This window comes from Heloderma suspectum, chromosome 12 (genome assembly GCF_057233095.1).
Source record: "Heloderma suspectum isolate Gila_16-S chromosome 12, 16-S_ref, whole genome shotgun sequence".
NCBI lineage: Eukaryota > Metazoa > Chordata > Lepidosauria > Squamata > Helodermatidae > Heloderma > Heloderma suspectum.
In genome coordinates this window covers 2,801,789-2,823,993 of record NC_139469.1, presented here as the reverse complement: position 1 = coordinate 2,823,993, position 22,205 = coordinate 2,801,789, and positions in this window count along the sequence as shown.

Below are 22,205 nucleotides of genomic sequence, written 5' to 3'. Positions count from 1 at the left end.
CTCCTGCCCTGCATATTTCGCTCAATGGGTTCTTCGGCTTTTTAGCACATCTAGCAAGGGTGCTTTGAAGGGGAGAGGACGGAGGCTGGAAGAGGCTCAAGCTAACTCATATCCTGGCCTCTCCGGTCTCCTCCCCTCCCCACCCACCAGAACACCCCCTTTTCCATTTCTCCAAGGTCAGCTTTCTGACCTCAGGGGGCAGCTCTTTCTGTACCGCCTGCAAGGGGGCAGGGGAGAGGGGTCAGTTCTCTGACTCCCCCTTCTGAAATTGGAGCGCTGTCTCTGGCCTCAGAGGGGGGAATCTGCAGTATGCTATGGCCCCTCAGACAATGTCTAGGGGCCAGAGGATTGCACCGTTAGGGTACAGTCCTATTTGATCCACCCAGGGTAGAAGCTTCCGAACTCAGAGGCTTACAAGTATCCAATGCAGAGTGGGAGGCACATTTTTGCCCATCTAGCAGCGGCTTCTGGGAGGGGGAGGAAAGGTGGCTGGGGACAGCTGAGAATAGCTCAGATCCCCGCATCCCCAGACTCCTCCCCTTCCCGCCCACCAACATGCCCCCTTTCACCCCTCTACCACCCACCCCTTTCACTGCCTGTCTTTGCAAGCTCACACAGGCAGGCAGCACAATTTTCTCCAAGCCAGCTGTGAAGGGGTTGGGGAGGGGGCAGGGAGCTCAGACTCCTGGGTCTGTGGTCGGAGTGCTGTCTTCATCCTCAGATCCAGTATTCTGAAATATCATGCATCCCCCAGATGCTGACTACAGTTGCTCCCTCCAGAACTTAAGAAAAATGCACATGGTAAAAATGCCAAGTATTTCCCAATTTTTATTTATACAGAATTTAAAAACAAAACAGAATCATACTAAAAGTTCAAAAACTAATACAGCACAGCTTAGTTCTAATTATAATGACTTCAAACTACCATTTTCAATTTTTTAAAAAAGCTTCTATGACCCATATTCCTAATAACCTATTAAGCTTTTACTACCAGCAATGAAGATATTACATATTCATTACCACCACTGGGCAGCAACAATCACTGGGCCAAAATGAAATAAATTGCCTATAAAGTACATTAAAAATTTGCAAATTCCTTTCTCCCCCACCCCCCATCCCAACAGATTGCAGCTGTGGTTTTGTTTCAGATGAGTAAACTTCCAACACCTACCATACACTATTAACACAGCTTTGCAACGAGGCATATGATGGTTAAGGAGATAGCACTTCGGGGAGCGTGTATGTGTATCAGTTGTACGTGTGCTTATTATTTTCAGCAGACAGGGCCAAAGTCCACTCTCCGTTGTCTAGTTGCTAGTACACTCCTTGGCCCATAGTCCATCTGTGAGAGATATCAGTGCGTGTGCAAGGGGGAGAGCTCCTCAAACGGGAGTCCCAGAGACCAGGATCGGACGCGTTGCCTCTTGCTTCCCACCAGCGCTCTGTCCCCACGCAAGTCTGACGGGCTTGGTCTCAGTGCCCCAAGGGCGCCATCTAGGCTGCAGTACCAGCGTGTCTCAGCTGATGCTCAGGGGCCAATCCCTCTCCACTGGGCTGTATAAAGCCCCCACCACAGTACTTCCTCCACAGTCTGAGCAAGTTGTCTCTGGTGTGAGGATACCGCTCCCATTGTTTTCCTTTTTGCTACACACACACACACACCATGAACTTTATTAAACAAATTTCCTTTTTTCCAGAACCAAGATAAAAGGTAATAGGTAAGAAGCATCTATGTAATTAAAAAAAAATACACACCTAAAAACAGAAAAACAGCAAATACAACAAATAATGACTGCATGATAAGAAGATGTACCCCTTTCATTAAAGTGCTGTCAGTTAAGGCAAGGACAAGGCAAAGAGTGGGTGGCAGTGCAACCCGAGCTGTATCTGCTCAGAAAGAAACCACCTTTAGTGAAATCAATGAGACTTGCCCCCAGGTTAGGATTGCAGGCTGAACTCCACTAACCATAATAGATGAGTAATGTTCACATGTACATTTCAGTGCATAGGTGCACATCACCCAAAAAGTCATCTCAGGTGGCTCCAGGTTTTGGAGGGCCCCTGGGCAAGACATCCTCAATGGACCCCCTTCCTCAGTAAGTCTACCTGCTCACTGCCATCCTGCTCCTCATCCTTTTTCTCATAATTGTTCCCACTTGTTTGTTTGACAGGCAGAGAACCAGGGAGCAAGTGGGCCGCGGCATCTCCCGCTCCTCCTGCTCACGAGCATGACTGTCTGGGCCGGAGCGAGAGGCCGGGGAACAAGCAGGGTGCAGCAGTGAAGAGGAGGTGCAAGGCCAGGGGGCTCTTGTCAGTGGGCCTCTGCTGGGGTGTAGGCCCTCAGCAGGTGCCTGGCCACGCCTACCCTTGACTCCACACCTGCTCATTTGCAATGGTTCATCCATGCTCACATGAATATCCATAACATGGGGTGAGAATGAGTAGATGCAAAGGAGCAGAAACAGTAGAAAGCTGCAGCAAACTGTGCCTGCTCCGATTCTGGAATTAATTTTAGAAATTGTCCTAGTGAAATCAGAATTCAAGAGGAGGAGTGGACTTCAAGGCAGAGTGAACTAGAGAAACAAGAAAGGGGCAGAACAGGGGACATCCACTCCTTCCTGGTCATGGCTAACTTTCTCCCATTTATTTCAATAAGACTGAATTGCAAGTTTGAGAACTTTGTTCTTGTTATGGAGAAGTGGGATGATTCAAGCGGATCTGATGTGCATCTCTAGCGAATGACTAGCATTCTGGTGTACATAAAGCCCCACTAATGAAAATAATGGCCCATTCTCTCTTGACCTTGCATTTGATCAGTAGACTTGATTAAAATCTACACATTTTTTTAAAGCCTACATTCAGGACAGCCAACTCACAAAAGAGAGAATTACAATGATTCCATTTTATAATGCTCCCATATGGCAAGAAACAACTTTTCTACACTTTACGTTATCTGCTATTTAGAGCATCAAGAAGACTTAGTTGAATCTCTGTCCGGATTAAGGGGGATTTGAGTTGTGGTGATATCCTTTAAGGAGAAGCAGCTGGCTGGTGCAGTTATTTAGCACTAATAGAATTTGGCAGAGGAAGAAGAATTCTGGTTATCTCACTTCCAATATGCCCCTGCCAGGCTGCCACCCACAACAACAATAGTTATTTCAACTTCTTTGGTTTTGCCACAAGAGACTAAAAGGCTGCAATCCTATTCCCACTTACCTAGGAGCAAACTCCATCAAATTCAATGGGAATTACTTCTGAGTAGACATATTAAATTGCACTCAACATAGCTGCCCTTTTGGGAATCCCTTCCAAGAAGCATTCACTTCTAATAGCTCCATCAAAGGTAGAAAATCTGCATTTTCTAATCAACAGGCCCTGCACCTAAATCTTAAAGTTCTTAAGGAAAAAATGTTCTCTTGATAGCTGAATTCCAGTTCTTAGCCTTTGGAATGTAATTCCCATTAGAGTTTAGAGAAGGTGACACTCCTTGGAGCCAGATGGAGAAACCAAGAAACAGTTTGCAGTCAGAGTTGAAAGGGCTGGAGGGTTTTAGATGGAATCAGCTAGACCGAGAGGTGCAGCCTTGTGGGGCAGGTGCAGCAGCTACTGCCTGGATTTCTGATGCAGGATTGGTAGTTTTGCAGCCTGCTGTAGGAGTCTTTTGCTTTCAATAGGATCTACTTGTATATTTCTAAATACAAATTGTCTAGCAAATATCACAGAAGGGTCCAGAGACTGAGATGGAGTGGGATCTCACTGGAAGACTATGGGGAATGACCGCCATAGCTCCCAGTACATGCTGATACATGCATAGCTCCCAGTACATACCTTATGACACATGCCTGCGTCATAAGGTACCAACACACTCACAATTCCTCCAGAGCCCCAAGAAGAAAGAAGATATCTGTTAGAAGGCAGAGCACTTGCCTGGTAGCACAAGGTATCCTTTTGCCAAGCTCCGCTCCACGGGACAACAGCCTGACTTAAGTGCTTCCAGGAACAGGGCCTCCAGTGCATACCCAGAAGGGTGGCATTGTGGGGCTGCTGTAAGAGCCATCCATTGCTGCCTGCCTGTACTGCTTGGCACGTTGTAACGCCATTGCTGGTTCAGCAATTGTGCCCTAGACTGAGGATGCATTTCACCCAGGGCATAGTTGAACTATGGGATTCATGACCGCAGAATGGAGCAACGATTACTAACCTGGGTGTCTTTAGAAGGGGGGTAGAAAAAACCATGGAGGATAAGGTTGTCAATGTCTACTAGTCACAGTGGCGCTATATGACCTCCAGTATCGGAGGCAGGATGCCTCTGTAAACTAGTCATAGGGGAACACAAGCAGGTGGGTACCATTGCACTCATATGCTGCTTGTGAACTTCCCAGCGGTATCTGGTTGGCCACTATGTGAACAGAAGACGGACCTTTGGTCTGATCCAGCATGGCTCCTCCTATTACTTTGGCTTCGGGGCTGGGCTAGCCTCCCCTGCCTGCTAGGTAGATTGATCCCTTATGAACCAGTGACTCTGAGTCTGGCCCCATCAGTTTCTGTGCTGATAGGAAGAGGACAAATCATAGAGGTTGCATTTGACTCTCTTTCAGAAATCTTTTGGTTTCTTGGTGGTCCAACCATACATGTTTGAAAGCTTGCTTCCTTTTTAATAAGTTGTCTGTTAAATCTTGCCGCCACGCATTTGAGGCGCCTGTTCTGAGCGTGAAGCTGCGGACAGAGAGCTTCGTTGCATCATGGCAGAGTGGCCATCTGCCCATGCAAAAGATGTAATATCAATAACAATAATTATAATTTTAAAAACATACTGAGCCCAGTCACTTCTCCCACTAAAAAACCTGTGACTTCCATGGAGCGTATTACAGTAATCCTGTCTGTTTCTGATGAGAAGTTTGATAAGAGGATAAGAGCCTGCATGTCTGAGTTGGAGGATTTTATTTTATTTTTTTAACAGAAAGCTTGGGAGTCATTACTCTCCATGGACCCTTAATAGAATCAAAGGCCCAAAGGACCTAAGCTATGAAAACAGATTGACATTAAACAGCGTGAGCCTCCAGTTTACTTTGAACGGAAGCTAAGTCAGGAGACTGGCCATTCCAAATAGAGGGACCTGAACGTGGCTTTCCCGGAGGCTTCTGGTTGGTAGACGAGACGCTGTACTCGATCAATGGTGCTGAGCCTCTTCCACCATAAGAGGCCAAGTTTCACTTCAGAGAAGCTCTCGTGGGCCACGTTCCAGTAGTGAATGGTCTGGAAGACAAAACAGGCAGGGCCAAAATACCAAAAAAGGCTAGCCTGTTTTTGCTTAAAGCTCTTCCTGACAGTAAGTCAGCCTTAGGAGAGGCATCTCAACTTTTTAGAATGCGGAAAAAAGGGGCACAAAAATCAGGGAGCCACCCAACCATCAGTGGTTGGGGGGAAGGGGGTGGAGCCAGGGGAAAGTTTGTGGCCTTTGGGGGAACTCCAGAGGGCTGGATTGGGACCCTGAGCTGAGGCTCTGCACGCCTGGACTAGATAGACCTTGGGTCTGATCCAGCAGGGATCTGCTTATGCTCTTATATGTTTTTTTCCATCCGACAAGCTCCCAATCCCCCTCCTCCCCCGCAAAAGAGGAATGTTTCCCTTAAAAAACTAAGAAGTGCTACATGGTTTCAGCATATTTGCATAATAATTTATCTCCTCCTCCCAATTTAAGCCCTATAAAGATGACCAGCTAGGTTTTACACAAAGAGGTCAGAAACTATGATGTACTGAAGATAGCCGCTTCTCCTCCTCTGCTCCTCCTCCTCCCCCCCCCCGCTTTCTCTCTCTCTCTCTCTCTCTCTCTCTCGCTTTCCACTTCCCACCACCATGGTTTTAATATGCACCAGTTTAGGCTTTCTTTTGCAGATTTGTTATCTTAATTAATGGCAGTTTTGCAGCACGCCGAGAATGGGGTCACAGTGATTAATTGCATGCTCTGACTTAACACTGTAGTTGAACCGGCAAAGTAAAAATAGAAAACAATTTGGAAGGGAGGCTCAAAGAAAGGCGGGGCATTCCGTTAAAAGTCATGGGAAGGAAAGGTTGGAATGAAACAGGTATTTATTTGCATTAAAGAATCCTGCATAGAGGTATGTATTTCCCTTAACTTTGATCTCTGTTGAGGGAATGAAATAGGTACCGCTTTTTTGTAGGCCGGCACACAAGTGTTCAAAATCACCGCAAAAGGTTTGGAGACCTTGTTCGCTTTGTTCTTCTGAGTCACCAGCAAAATTCCTAGCAGGAAATGAAGTGCAGCTTCAGGGACGCTGGGTGACATTTCCCTTTGGCCTCTCCTCTCAGCATTTGATTTCTCATGTCTGACCACCCGGGAGTGTCGTATCATCACTCTGCCATCCGGCCAGCAAGATGGTGCGGTTGGATGTTTGGTCCGAATCAAGGGGCTGCACCTCTCCTCTTATCAGTTAGCCTTGACTGCAACATCAGTCTTTTGCCTGATCAGCTTGGGATGAGGTGGCTCAGCCCACCCATGCCCATCTTAGTGGGGCTCTAACCTCCTCTCACTTTTCTTCTGGAGTCCCTGTCACCTTACTCTTGACACTATCCTCCGTGGACATGTATCACTTAGGAGATGCTGCAGTGTATCTCTGTGTACCTTGCAGAACTCTGTATGCATTGCAGTACAGAAGGCAAACTCACCCCCCTCCCCGCCCCATCAAAATGCTGGGAAAATGAGCTCACTGGAGTTCTCCATTTTCCACCTCAATGTTTGCCTTGCCTCATTCTCACTCCCAGATACAAGCATCCTTTTTTTTCCAAATAGGAAAAATGTACCTTTTCCAAGCATGCACCCCAAATGTGTGCTCCCCCCCCCCAATAGGCATGCTTCCCCCCTGTTAACAGGGGCTGGCCAACAAGATCATATTATGCCAGTACTTTTCCATCTGCACTGGCTGCCAGTCCATGTATGGGCCTGATTCAGAGTGCTGGTATTAACATTCAAATCTCTTAACAGCTTGGAGCCAGGTTATCTGAAGGATCGCCTCCTCCCATATGTGCCTGCCCAGACCCTAAGATCATCCCCAGCTGTCCTTCTCCGGGAGCCCCTGCCAAAGGAAGTGAGGTGGGTGGCTACCAGGAAGAGGGCCTTTTCTGCTGTGGCACCCCGGCTGTGGAATAAGCTCCCTAGAGAGGTCCACCTGGCACCTATGTTGTACTCCTTCCAGTGCCAGATGAAGACCTTTTTATTCTCCCAGTATTTTAGCATTTTAGCTTCCTAGTCTTTTAGCTTTGGGGTTTTAGATCTGTATTTTAAATCTCTGCTAGGTTTTATTTTGGTTGTACTGTTATATTCTGGTTTTAAGCTTTCATATTTTATATTGCTTTATGCTGCACTTTGTGGTTTTAATTTTAGTGAACTACCCAGAGAGCTCTGGCTATTGGGCAGTATAGAAATAAATGGATGGATGGATGGATGGATGGATAGACTAAAGCATGAAAATGCAGTTTTAGGGGGAAATGCACATTTTTGGAAGTGTGCACTTTTGAACATGAACATAAAATCAGGCAACTGCAAACATTTCCCAGGAATTAAGCTCCTGCCCACATTTGCGGGACACGGGACATGTTTACATGATTGGCAAACAGGAATGAAATTCTCGTACATCCCTACCCACCAAGTTTCCCATAATATACAAGCCTTCCTTCAGCCCCCATTGTGGTGGGCATTTTGCTAGTATGCTAATATTTGACCATGAAGCCATAGAAATTGACACCATCAGAGGATGTGTCCCCCATGCACCACTTCCACATAACTAATGCTGCACCAAAGGTAGAAAATTAGGCACACTTCATCTATCTTTTCCTTCTGTTTGCTCTTCAGCAATAACAAAGAACAGATGTCATTGCTTCCTAAGGGCAAATAATTTGTAGTGATCTTTGCTAACAGTGTTGGAAGTACCCAAGCTACAAAGGAAGCAAAAATATTGTCTAGCTTTTGCTTCCCTGATGGCTCTGGGAAAAGCTTGGTGGGAGGAAAATAAAGACAAATGATTGTAATCAAAGCAGAAGGGAATATTGAAAATGTAAACCAATGACCATAGTTTACCTGCTGCAACACAACCAATGCTTGTGTTGAAGCAGGTAAAGCTCTCTGTGTATCTGAAATGTAGCTGTCTTTCCATTGTGCTTGATTGACGAATCTCACATAGCTGCAGGGGTCTTCTCCATCGTCAGCTACCTGATCCTTTTGGCTGGAGATGTGAAGGACTGAAACTGGGACCTTCTACATGCAAGTGTTCTACCACTGAGCTGTGGGGTGAGACTTCCTTAGCGGGGAAGGAGAACTCTAAAAGAGACAGAGAACCTTTCCAGAAACTGGTACAATCACGGAAGGTGAATTTAGTTCAGCTTCAGTCAAAGTTGCTGAACTGGCAAAAAAAAAAAAAAGTCCTAGCAAAGTTTCCCAGCTAACTTTTTACATATATAAGCTGAACCCTACCAAAACCATAGAGTCCCTAGTGGTGACTTTTACCAGCAAACTAAGCAACTGGTCATAGAGCAATTGATGAAGGAGTTATTTTGTTTGAGTTTGCTAGTGAAGAAGTGCAATGAATACAAAGTCCAGTCTGCCAATACTTTTTACAATAAAGCAAAAGACAATTACATAATGCAGTTGGCCAAGACAAGAGGTTGTAGGAGTAACATATTCTAAAGGTAAAATATTTGTCCAAGATTTAATAAGAATGGTGGACATCTTTTGACAGTTCTTGTTAAAATACACAGTGACAGGACAGGGGGAGGTAAGAATGGATGTGCCAAGGTTTCTTTTCTTTTTTTTCTAAAGCGTGGTAGGAAATGTCCCTCCTTTCATCCGTGCTGTCAATTGTAACTCAGCTGCAGGAAAGAGAGAGCGTTTTCAGGGCTGATTAAAGTTTAACCAGTGCACAAGTTCAAGAGCTGAAAATGATAATGAGACATTCTAGCTGGCTCAGGTATTTTCCCTTTATTCCAGAATCTGACCTCTCAGCCACATTGTTCAGGACAGTAACACAGTGCAGCTATGACTGGGACTGTACCACTTTAAGTTGTAGAATGGGGGTGAAAGTTTTTTAGTGCTCTGCTCCCCCATACGAAAAGAATCCACCCCTCTTTGCTCACAGAAGGGCAAGCCTGAAACTCTTATCTGTGCTGTGTTAATTTCCGATGTGTGTGACATTTTTCATATGGGGACCAGCACAAATTTGTAGTCTAAAGTGGGATGGTCCAGCTAGAGCTACAACATGTGCTTCTGGTATTTGTGTAGCCTGGCCCACCGCCCTCAGTGAGTCTACCTTCTCACCACTGTCATCACCGGCTGTTCTTTCTCATCATTGCTACCACTTGCTTGACGGGCAGAAGGGCAATGAGCAAGTGGGCAGCGGCATCTCCTGCTCCTCCTTCCTTCTCACCCCCACCATTGTCTGGGCCAGAGTGAGAGGCAGGTGAACAAGCAGGCTGCAAGCATGAAGAGGAGCAACTCCAGGGGGCTCTTGTCAGTGGGCCTCCACTGTTTCCCCCTTGCCTTGCTTGTGGGCTCCTTGGAGGCATCTGGACAGTCATTGTCTGATCCAGCAAGTCTCTTCTGATGGCCCAAGAAATGGTCATTTCTGTGCATGCATATTTTACCTACAGTCACACTGCAGAATGGGCTTTGTGGTCTTAAGGCTGCACTATAGCTTGTCTGGATCTGTGGCAGCCACGGGACTCCAAGGCTTGAGACAGGCACCTCATGGCTGAAGCCTAGCCATGAGCCACCTGTGATGGTCTGAAGAAAGCCCCCTTTCTTCAGGCCATAGGGTCATGCAGCATTACCCCCTGTGATCTGTGAGCACCGTGGAGTCGTTGGATTGGCCACACCTGTTATAAAGGGTTGGAGCTTATCTGACCAACAGAGCAGGACCTTCTGCAAGCTGCGCTTCAATCCCTTGTCCCCAGCTCCTCCCGTTGACATGCAGTAGACCCTGGATTGGAAAACACCCTCTGCCGGGTCTGGCCCAAGACCTTTGGCCTCCTGAGGTGGAACCACAAATGGCACCCCAAATCAAGGGGCATAATATCCACGGCTGGCTAAATTATTTCAGCACCTGAGGCAGAGAATCTCACAAGCACCTCTTCTGGGGCAGCAAAACTACAACCATAATACACTCAAGGATGAAGCACTTGCTGCCTTTCCATGGCACTGCAATTCAGCCGCCTCAGGCAGCTGCCTCACTCCGCCTAACGGCAGGGCTGGCCCAGCCCTCCAGCTCCAGCCTAGGTATGACTGCCCAGAGACCCTCCTGAGCCTGGGAAAAAGCGGCTTTATGTTCCAAGCAGAGACACGGCCAGGCAGCGTGAATGTTGAGGCAGCAGGCATTTCTCTTCGCTAGGTTTATATTAAATGGATTTAAGCCCATCTGAAATAATTGAGCAGCTGACTCTCTTTTTGTTAACATATGAAAAAAATCTGTCAAAAGCCTATTGTGGAGTTCTCCAGAGGAAACAGATGAAGAAGAGAAAACGCATATTTGAAAGTGTGACAATTACACAACCGCAAAGAACAATGGTTGAAGTGGAGGGGGGATGTGAGACGCGTGGGACTGTGATGGGAAATTGCTCTGGAACTGATTAAATGCCAACCAAAACCTCTACCGACTGATCTTATCAGGTCCAATTGAGTTTCAGACATTCAGAGAGAAAGAGAAGTGGGGGGGGGGGAGAAAATATTTCTAACCATTCAGCAGCATTTGTCCCATCTCTGAGTTGATTATCAAGTTTTTCAAAGCCACACGTGCAACAGTATAACGCACTCAAACACATTTCATTTCTTTCTTTTTTAACCAGGTTGTTAGATCCGAGGCTACGAAAAGGAAATGTGTGCTTTGCAAGTTCTGTTGCAGCTGTGTGTTCTCCACTTTTGTTCACAATGCAATCATATGGGGGGAAATACAAGCACTTAAACTCCATATACATTTGACAGCTGAGACGATCATTGGAGGAAGATAACTTCAGTGCCAGTGAATCTGGCAAGAGGCAACGTCAACAAACAGTGTATCTTTTGATGTGGTTGTCCCTTTTCCATCAGAAGCGTTCACAGAATCATAGAATCATAGAATAGTAGAGTTGGAAGGGGCCTATAAGACCATTGAGTCCAACCCCCTGCTCAGTGTAGGAACAGCAGGGGGTTGGTGGTTGATGGATTAATTTTGCTGGCCCATGCCATAGAACAGCTAGCGTTGAGTTTTTCACCAAGCTCTCCACCACAACCCCATTCTTGGTTGGTCATTGCTACCTCAGATCCCATCAGGTTATATTTGAAGTGGGATTTTTGTGCCCCAACATGCATCACTTTACACCTGCTTACAATGAACCACATTTGCCATTTGGACACCCATTCTCCCAGTTTGGAGAAATCCCGTTGGAGCTCCTCGCAATCCCTTTTTGTTTTGACCACCCTAAATTGTTTGGTGTCATCTGCAAACCTGGCCACTTCACTGCTCACTCCTAAATCCAGATCATTTATGAACAAGTTGAAAAGCATCGGTCCCAATACAGATCCCTGTGGAACCCCACTATTTATTTCCCTCCATTGGGAGAATTTACCTACTCTTTGCCTTCTGTTCTTTAACCACTCACTGATCCATAAGAGGACTTCTCCCCCTATTCCATGACTGCTAAGTTTGCTCAGGAGTCTTTGGTGAGCCACCTGCCAGGGGCCCACCCCCCAAGAGGGGCCCGAGAGGCCCCTGGAGTTGCTCCTCTTTGTCACCCTTGCAGGCTGCTTGTTCCCCTGCTCCGGCTCTCGCCCAGACAAGGGTGGTGGTGAGAAGGAGGAGCAGGAGATGCCCCTGCCTGCTTGCGCACTGGCTCACTGGTAGCAAGGGTGAGGAAGAGGAGGAGGAGCAGCTGGTGACAGTGGCGGTGAAAAGGTCGACCCACTGAGGGAAAGAGCCCACTGAGGGGTCTTGCCCGAGGACCCTCAAAAACCTGGCACTGCATATGCAAAAGGCTTTTCTCTGAACAAGCGCTACACAAATTATACCTTCTGTTTCTTTATTTCATGTGTTACTTACATAGCAGCACCCAAGTGCATGGCGCCCTACGAAGAACGAGAGGACAGATCCCTGCCACACAGGAACCTGCAATCTAAGAACAGCACAACAGAGACGGGGGGCGGGGGTACTTGTGTCTTTTGGTCATGAGGTGTGGGACTGTGGCCTGGGTTTCTAAAACTAACCATTTCCAGTGGCACAATGCAGTGATCACCTTGTTCTGACAAACAGTGGATTTCTGAGATGCTGCTCGAAACATTTCTTTCCGTCGCATTGCTGTAAAACAACCTGGCTGTGCAGCAGCACTTACCACAGACTGAGGCAAGGGTTATTTGCACACGTCACTCATATTCAGCAGGCTGGCTTTTGTCATTGTCTTGTTTTTATTATTTGGTGTAAAATGGCAAAAAGACAGAAAAAGCAGGCAGCATTTTGCAATTAGATGATCTGCTGTGTGCCCTCGGTGGCCGCGATTAGACTGCATTATCTTGTGGCACAATGCACAGGCCCTAATGTGGCACAGGCAGGTTTTGTTTCTTTTTCCTGCCTTCCTTTCTGTTTGGGTTTCATTTTGTTCTCTCTCTCTCTCTCTCTGCTTTGCTTTATGTAACATGTTCTAAATCAAACTGCAGCAGCGGCTTGTACTGCCAGGAGCAGGGAGCAAGTACCAGGGCAGCCTACAAACTTCATGGTGCTTTTCTTCCCTTCCCTTCAGAGCATCTGCTCCTATCCACAGCAGACTTGGTGGGGGGAAAAACCCCAATTTCATTAGGGATGTACAGGAATTTTGTTTCTGTTCACTAATCATGCATATACTGTATGTCCTGTTCACCATCCCAACCACAGAGACGCACAAGAACTTTTTTTTTCAAGAAAGGTTCATCTTGAAAAACGTGTTTTTTAAAAAATGTGCACCACAGTTCCCATAAGCCCTGATCATTGGCCATGCTGGCTGGTGCTAATGGGAGTTGTAGTCCCAAAATCTGGAGAGCACCAGGTTACCTGCCCAACATCTAGGGATATACGAAAGTCACTTACCTTTTCGAAGGGTGACATTCGCGGTGGGGGGGAGGCGCTCCGTCCCTCCCCCCGAAATTCTCTCTGGCCACTATGCCATTTGCACCCCTCTCTTTTGCCATAATAGCCTACGTAAATATTTATGTAGGCTATCATGGCCAAAAAAAAAGGGAACGCAAATGGCGGCCGCTGTAGCCATTGTAGCCGCCGCCATTTGCGATCCCTTTTTTTTGCCATGATAGGCTACGTAAGTATTTACATAGCCCATCATGGCTATAGCGAAGAACAGCAGCAGGTAGGTGTCCCGTTTCACGCACCTTTCGCGGGGGCGGGGGCTTCTTTCTGCCATGGATTTCGGGGGGCCGAATGCACTGGCATTTGGCCTCACAGAGATCCGTGGCGGAATTCTCTGACATCCCTACCAACATCCTGTCTCCCACAGTGGCCAACCAGATGCCCCTGTGGAACATCTTATCAAGCCTTACGTAGCTTGGGATCACAATACCTGACAGAGATCCTCTCCCAGTATGAACATCCCCATACAGTATGATCATCACCTAAGGCTCTCCTCCAGGTGCCTCATCCGAGGGAGGTTTGGAGGATGGCCACAAGAGAGAGGGCCGTTTCAGTAGTGGCTCCTCGATTTTGGAACACTGTCCCCAGTGAAATCTGCCAGGCACCACCATTGTCATACTTTCCGCCCCAGGTTAAGTCTTACCTCTACTCCCAGGCATTTATCAGCATTTTAATGGGTGCTGGAATTTCTTATTGTAGATTGTTAAAGTTGTTTATACTTCTTTGTATGTAGATGTTTAGTATGTTACTATATTGTATTTTTAAGGTTTGAATCTTTGTAAACTGCCCAGAGAGTTTTGGCTGTTGGCAGTACAGAAATGTAATAAACGAAACGAAACAAAGTACCCAAGCAGGACATGAGAAGAAAAGCCCTCCTCTGCTCTGGATATTCAGAGGCCTAATTCTAGATGAATCACACCAAATGCCATGAAGAAGAATAACAACAATGCCATACCGTTACTGTTGGACGTGGCTCCATTCCTTTGCAGGAGGGCTCAACCATGAGCCCAGATGTGGAGCAGAAGTTCACAGAAATTCAAAATCTGGCAAAGTGTCAAAATGATCTTTACTATACTAACAGCGCAATCCTATACATGCAAATCACTTGGGGGGGAGTTCCAGAGACATGGGCCCACCAGTGAGAAGTCCCTGTCTCTCTTGCCTCCCAATCCAATGATCTTTCAGGTGGGCCTGCGAGCAGGGCCTCCATAGCTAATCTCAGGACCTGGGCAGGTTTGTATGGTCAAATCTTCCTTTCCTTATCATGGCTTTACTCAAACTGCATTTATGTATCCTCTGTCTTTTGTATCAGTGACATTTTATTCAGTAATAAACGCTCAACTTCTTCATCTATCAGTCTCTAGGAGAATTATCTCTTTTTTCTTTTTTTTTAAATATGGCTCCCATTAAATAAGTTGGCAATGGATAAGGTGACAATTTAGCTATGATTTCCGATTTCTCATCTTTTCTAGCCACCTGAATTAGGAGTTCAAAGCCCAGTTGAGACCTGGCTGTTTTGACATTGGCAATAATTAGACGAAGGCTGCAATCCTACACCCCCTTCCTTGGAAGTAAATCTCATTGAACATAATGGGACTTACTTTGGGGTAAGCATGCATATGATTGCACTGCCAGCCACTTTAACAAAGTTTGCATTCCCTGACAAAGACCTCACGTTTTAAAGTTTGGGGTTTAACTTTAAAAAACATTCAGTGCCTGGGTATATCCATAGGCTGTGCTAAAAAGCAATTTCCCGATCACAGAAAAACCATTCATGGAATCGTTTCATCCTCCCAATTATGACTATTCTATTATAGTCTTATAGGCCACTTGGTATATTTAGATATAGATCCTCTTAAACACTTAACACAAAACCTCTCATTAAGAGTTCATGGTGAATGGAGAGGAAAGGGGGTGGGGGAACCCTCAGAAAATCAAAGTTTCTCCTCCATAGATGTTTGCCTTTTGTGTCTGCCAGAGCAGGGGCCATACAAAAAGATTCTATATCCTTGCTCTCTCTTATCCACAGTTAGGGTTTCCAACCTCCAAATTGATTGGGCCAGAACAGTTTAGTGGAGGCTGGTGGTTCCAATTTCAGCAGCGTTGTATATCCATTCTGGGTATCAGTCAGAACCAGCCAGAACTCTGAGTGCTGAACTCCATCCCTGAAATGGGTTCCACACCTTGGATAGCGCCTTTAGAGTTCTGGCCAATTCTGACTGAAACCCAGAATGGATTTACAGCCCCACCAAATTCGGAGCCACCCGCCTCCCCTGGATCAGGCTATATTTCTCCCTCAGTCTGACCCAATGTGTGGAGGGGAGCAAGTGTGCCCATCCAGCACTCCGTGCAACGCGGACACCATGGGACAGAACGTCCGGATGCCATCTATGCAACAACAGTTCCAGAGGCAAAAGCAAGCACGCTATTTTTGCTCACATGCACACACTGGACGACCACAGGCAGCATTCAAACAATCGTGGGGATGGCAGAGGCAGTGCGCACGGGGGGACTGAGCACTTGCCCCACTCCCCTCCACTTGTTGGGCTAGTTTGAGGTCCTGACTGAATTCAAGGAAGCCGGCCCGGTTAATTTCCAATGGAATTCAGACCAGGGCATAGTCTCAAGGCATGTAAAGAAGTCACCTTGCTGAAGCTAAGCAGGTCTGGTCAGTGCTTGGAGGGGAGGCCCTCTGGGAACCCCATGTAGCCACCTTGAGTTCCATGGTGGAAGAAAGGTGGGATATAAATTAAATCAATCAATAAATAAATGATTGATTCCTGAATTTCTACTGGTCAGCTGTCACCCTGATCCAAAGCTCCACGGGGCTTGGATGAGGGTAGAAATGTTAGCTGTATGGCACTGAACCACATTACTGGACAGGACAAAACACCCTTTACTGCTCGCCTCAAGACAGTTGGGTAGCATTGGTTCAGCTTGGATGAAAATAAAACCACCCAGTGAGATGCATATTTGAGAGGACATTGAAGTGTACTATGCCGCCTGTACACAATCTGGTTTTCAGAGCATTTGGTGAAGATGGCTTGTCTACAATTATCCTGTGGCTTCTGGTATGTTATAAACAAAGTTCTGGCCCTCAGGTCACGTACCTGGACAATGAAGAGGAGAGATGCATTTTTCCCAGCCAAAAAAACCATTCTGCAAAATACATCGCCATGAATGTTGAATGGTTTTCAGATGTGCACATGCTTATGGCAGTGAAGCCCCTGATGCTGATTGACTCAGCTGCTGTGATGGCATGGAAGGTTCGAAGACTGTCCACATGCCTGTCAGGGTGGAAACTGAGCCCAGAGAGCCTCAGAGCAGTTCGAATTCTGAGGAGGAACAGCTATCCGTGGGAGAGGGGCCAGCTCATCCCTCACAGGCTCAGCACCTGGCAGAGATTCCTCCTGCCAGCATTCCAGAGATAGAGAGCGACCCGGGTAGTGAAGGAATGCGGGAGGGGGGCTTCTTAGATGCTCAACGCAGACGCAAAGAGCAACGAGCGATGGAGGGTGCTGAAAGGAGGCATAGCGCCCATTTGGCGCACAAGCAACGGCTGCCTCCCATGAACCCAAGGGAAAGAGGGAGGATCTCTCCCTAGCCCATAAGTTCTGGGTCTTCAAGTGACTGTCTTTCAAACTGGGATCAACTGACTACTTGAAACTTAGGCTACCCTGCTGTTCCTTGCTTTAGTCGCTAGTGATTAGCATCTGAAAGAGTCATTAAGTTGTAAAAGGATTAAAGCTTTGAAAAGAAATCCTTTTGTCTGTGTCTTGAGTTGGCTATTGGAATCTACTGGGAGAAGCCGCCAGAGCGCTCCTGACAATGCCCTGGGAACAAAGCCATTGAGATGTTTGTGCCCCATTTTCTACAGGGGTGTTTCCACGACAATGGAAGGAGGAGTGAATGGAGGAGTTCTGGATTTTTTTAAAGGGATCAGCTTTGCTGCGCTATGGTCCATGCAGGGCTTCACGAGGGAGTGCTCCACCCCAGTAGAAATCACTTCACGGAACATACCTCAAGCTGGGGTGGGGGTTGGAGAGAACATCATCTGACTGGCAGGGGCTGCTCAACCAATAAGAGAGGCTTCCCCCCCTTCTCACCCCCCCCTTTTCTCCTTTCCCCTGAAGCTCCAGATGCACCTGCATTTCAGGAGCAAGCCTCATTGAGCACAATGGGAGTTACTTTCGAGCAGACACACATATACTTGCACTGGGAAAGAGGGGAGGTGCAGGGATGGGAAACCAGCCCCCTTTCTAACCCGATGCTGTCCAGGATCTCTATAATGAAGGTTCAAAGTAGTTACTTTCTAAGGCAATAAACCAAACTAGGCCAGGCTGGTGAGGACTAGGGAGAGGGCCTTTTCTGTGGTGGCCCCACTCTGTGGAATTCCATCCCTAGGGACCTCTGCCAGTCCCTCTCTTTGATGAGCTTCCTCTGGGCTTTAAAAACCTGGCTGTTCAGGTGGGCATTTGGGGCAAGTTAGGGTTTTTTAGAGCAGTGTTGTTCTGTTAAGTTTTTCTGTTCAGTTGATTATGTAAATTTGTTATTAGTATTGTACGCCGCCTAGAGTGGCCAGGTAGCTGGCCAGATGGGCGGCTAATAAATCAAATAAATAAACAACCGAGAATTGGAGCCTCGAGATTGTGCTTTCCAGCATTTAGGACATTTGTGCTTTGAACTGTGCCATTTCAATTGAGGGGATCTCTGTAAATTCTGATGTGGGCATTCTGGGGACAAGCCTCATTGAGCACAATGGGAGAGTTACTTCTGAGTAGACACCAATTGGTTTGTGCAGGGAGGGGAGACATACAGGAAACACCCCTTGACAAGGGTCAGGGTGAAAGGCACACTCCATGGCGGGGCTAGCATAACCGAGGTCAATGCAGGGGTTGGGGCGCACAGCAACTGCACCAGAGAGACCCCGACTTGAGGAAAAGGATCGGACTTTAAGCCATCTCAGGAAATCCGGGTTTTCCCTGATACGCTCCGAGGCGGCTGCTGGATGGCCACGACATCATGTATCCCTATCGACCTCCAAACACAGCTGGCTGGGAGGAAATCACTGGTGGAGACACCCCCAACGTAGGAAGGGGAAGTTGTCCATCTAGTCGGGTCTGAGGGACAGCAGGTTTCTGAAGCAGACTGAAGATTGAACAGACACCCCAGGAGGTAAGGAAGCTGAGGGGAAGGCGGCCCAGATGCAAAGTGGCTGAAGGAATGGTACAGTGTAGGTAACGGAATGAAAAATAGGGAGTCTTCTTAAGCAGAGGAGGGGAGGCCTCTGGAAAGGGCAAAGGAGAGAGGGAACTGGTGCTAATAAGAGAGAGAGCAGTGGAGGCTATTTTCATGTACTTATTCGAACTAATCAGCCAAATCTTTGGCTAGAGGCTACTAGTGATATTTGCTGTGAATGTTCTATAATTGACAGTTTGATCGCTGACGTGCAAGGATATCTAGTCTCTAACAATATCTGACTGTGACAGCTTCTGAGTTTCTCCTTCTCTTGACCCTGTGACCCTGTCCTGCCAGTCTCTGGAGCAACGAATGTGCTATGAGTCTCTCGGATCGAAGCAGCAGCCAGTGGCAGCCAGAGGGCCTTCTCTGACATAGCAGCAGTTCAGCCAATCACTGCCAGAGGTATCACTGCCATCAAGTTCTTCAGTCTTTCACAATGTACATTACAATATATACTTCTCCAAAGCTGAGAAGCCTAGGGCTTAGATCCAGGCTGAGTCATACTTGCAGTCGATCATTTTAAATCAAAGGGACTTGAGTTAGTCATGACTGAAGTCCCATTGATTTTAATGACTAAATCTGGATCCAGTCCTAGATTCTGTAAATTGGAAAATATGCCTTTCAATATGCCTTTGTAGTGGTTTCCATACTCCCCACCCTGTAGCAAACCCATTTCACATCCATTTGTCAGCCAAGGAATTCCTGTGTACCAGCCATAGAAGAACACTTGGCAAGTTGCAAAGGATTCTGCTGTGTGTTGATTTCTAGATTACCAGAGGGACTGGAGCTCAGCCTGCTTTGCATGCAGAAGCATCTGGGTTCAATCCCAGACATCAAGGGATGTGAAAGACCTTTCTCTGCATGAGACCCTGGAGAGCCAATCAGAGCAGAGAACAGACTAGGCTAGATAGAAAACAGTCTGACCTGGTATCAGTGCTGGCTCCAGGTTTAGGGAGGCCCCTGGGGCAAGACACCCTCCATGGGCCCCTCCCTCAGTGAGTCAACCTTCTCACCACCATGGTCACCAGCTCCTTTTGCTGCCTCTCCTTCTCTTCACTGCTCCCACTTGCTCACTTGACAGCCAGGGAGCAAGGAAGCCATGGCATCTCCTTCTCCTCCTTCTCGCCACCTCCGTTGTCTGGGCCAGAGCGAGAGGCAGGTGAACAGCAGGTTGCAGTGGTGAAGGGAAGAAGCAACTCCAGAGGGCTCTTGTCAGTGGGCCCCTGCTGGGGTGTGGGCCCTTGGCAGGTGCCCAGTCATGCCTACCTTTGTATAACACAGCTTCCTATGTTTAAGGTGCAATCCTATGCATGTTTAGACAGAAAAAAGTCCTACGATTCCCAGCATGCCCAGCCAGCATGGCTGGCTGGAGGGACTGAGAGTTGTAAGATTTTTTCCTGTCTAAACATGCATAAGATTGTGGCCTTATTATTTTTATCTATTTATTTTATTACATTTCTATACCTCATAGCCAAAGTTCTCTGGGAGGTTCACAACAATTAAAACCATAAAACACAACATGATACGTAAGATAAAACCTTTGAAAAGTTTAAAACTACAGTATAAATCCAAAGTAAAAAGTAGAAAGCAGTGAAAGATCTACAAGTACAATAACAGATTTAAAAAGAACAAAAATTGAGGAATTTTAGTGACAGCCTGGACTAAAGAAACTTCTAAGTATCTGTTTGTGGTGTCTTGGGATTCTTACAATACAACAGGAAGCGGCCTTATTTTGAATCAGTTCTTCTAGCCCAAGATTGTCTAATCTGGCTGGTACCAGCTCTGTTATCCATTGCCAAAATAGAGGAAACGCATCACCCAAAAAGAGAACAAAAAAGGGCACAGATTTTCATAAAATTGGCATGTGCTAATGTATAGGTATTGATTCAAATGTAGACATAATTACTATAATTTTAATTGAAATACAATGCATCTCTCCAAAGTGAGGAAGACTGTGACAAGGTGAGCAGTGTACTTGATGCTCAGTTTCGTATCTAGGTGTTGATTAACTGTGGATGGGCAGCAACTCCAAGACCTCTGATCTCCTTTCTTAGGTCCCTTCTCTTTAAATCAGACTTGGGCTGGGCAGCCCTTCAAATAGAGGACTGCCCTCTGTAAAGTAGGACACATGGCCACCTTATCACTGCAGAGTCCTAGGCAGAGGTCTGTACCTCGGATCTTTTCAGCCTGGGGCCTCTGGCATGCAAAAATATCTGCTCAACTAAGGAGTAACGGTGCTTTCCTCGCATATGAAGCTGCCTTGTACTGAATCAGTGCTTCAGTCCATCTTGCCCAGTATTGTCTACTATGGCCAGCAGATGCCCTCTGAGGATTTTCAGGTAGAAAAACAGGGGGTTTCGGGTGGGGTTTTCCCATCCCACGCTACCTGAACCCCTTCTAATTGGAGATGCTTCCAGGGGATGAACCTGGGACCTCCTGCATGCAAATCTATGTGGTCTAATGAAAAAGGCAGTTTGGAAATCACAGTGCTAATGAACAGATGCAAGCAAAATGACTTGACTTCCCCCTTTTTGTTTCCATTTTCATATCAACTTGGCAGAAATTATCTTTATTAGAAAAATGAAATTTTCATGTATTTACATTTTGTACAGCTTGTTATACTTGGCACATGTGTTTTCTCTCACAGGTATATACATTTCAAAATACGCAAACATTCAAGTCCCCCACTCCCTTAGCATCTTCTCTCGCTCGCTCACTGTCTTTTTCCCTCCTACATATTTAACAAAAATGAAAAATACAATACAATTTGAAGACAACCATAGTAATTATATACTATTTTTCCTATCATCAAAAGTTTGAAGCAAACATTTCTGGGTTTTCTGTAGATATGTCTGAAAATATTATTTATACAGTATTAGCACTTAGTCATGCATTTGGATTTAAATATGCTGGAGGGGTAAACTGCTGTTTAGACAGAATACATAACAGAGAAACAAACAAACAAACAAAATTCCTGGATTTTTGTATCCCACTGTGTTAGTTAGAACATCATATCCAGCTATCATTGTAAGATTTTAAAGAAGTCTACAAGTGTGTATGGACATACTGAGTCGGAGTGTGTAAGTGCATGTCTTAAAACCGTTGAGTTTAAAAAACTAAAACCACAATTGTGTGTGTTGAAAATACTTGTGTTCCATTTCTGGTGGCCAGTTCACACAATGCATGTTAGCTGCTTACCTTGACAGCATCAACACCAAGTGTTGCCTTTCATGTATGATTGTCATCATAGATGGACCACCAGAGATAGAACTTCCATATCAACTCATCTTTTTCAGTAGATCCGGTCCACTAAGATTTTTTTTAGATGTCTAAATACCTAAGTTGTTTTAAGTTTACACCTAAAAACTGTAATATGTGAATGTGACAAAGAAGTGTGGAGACTGGACAACCATCTGTCAGGGATCCTTTAAACTGGATTCCTCCGCTGAGCAGGGTGTTGGATTCGATGGCCGAAATGGCCTCTCCCAACTCTATGATTCTATGAGTCTATGATACTTGGGTACATGAGTATCATGCAGGAATGCTCACTGGGGAGGCAAGGTTGACTGAAGCTCCCTTTTGAACATCCTGTACAAAAGGCACCCCCAAAAACACATTGATACACAAAGTTCACAAGCTTAAATGAATTGATTTGTCATCTCCAAGTACAAAAGAGCATTGAAACTTGTAGTCATATGTTAAATAGGTCAAAATAAAATGAATGGTAACTGTATACAGGATCAGGTTATCTTATATATTGTATTTTAATACAATTTATATGGGTGTGTATAATGGGATGCTAAATTACAGAGA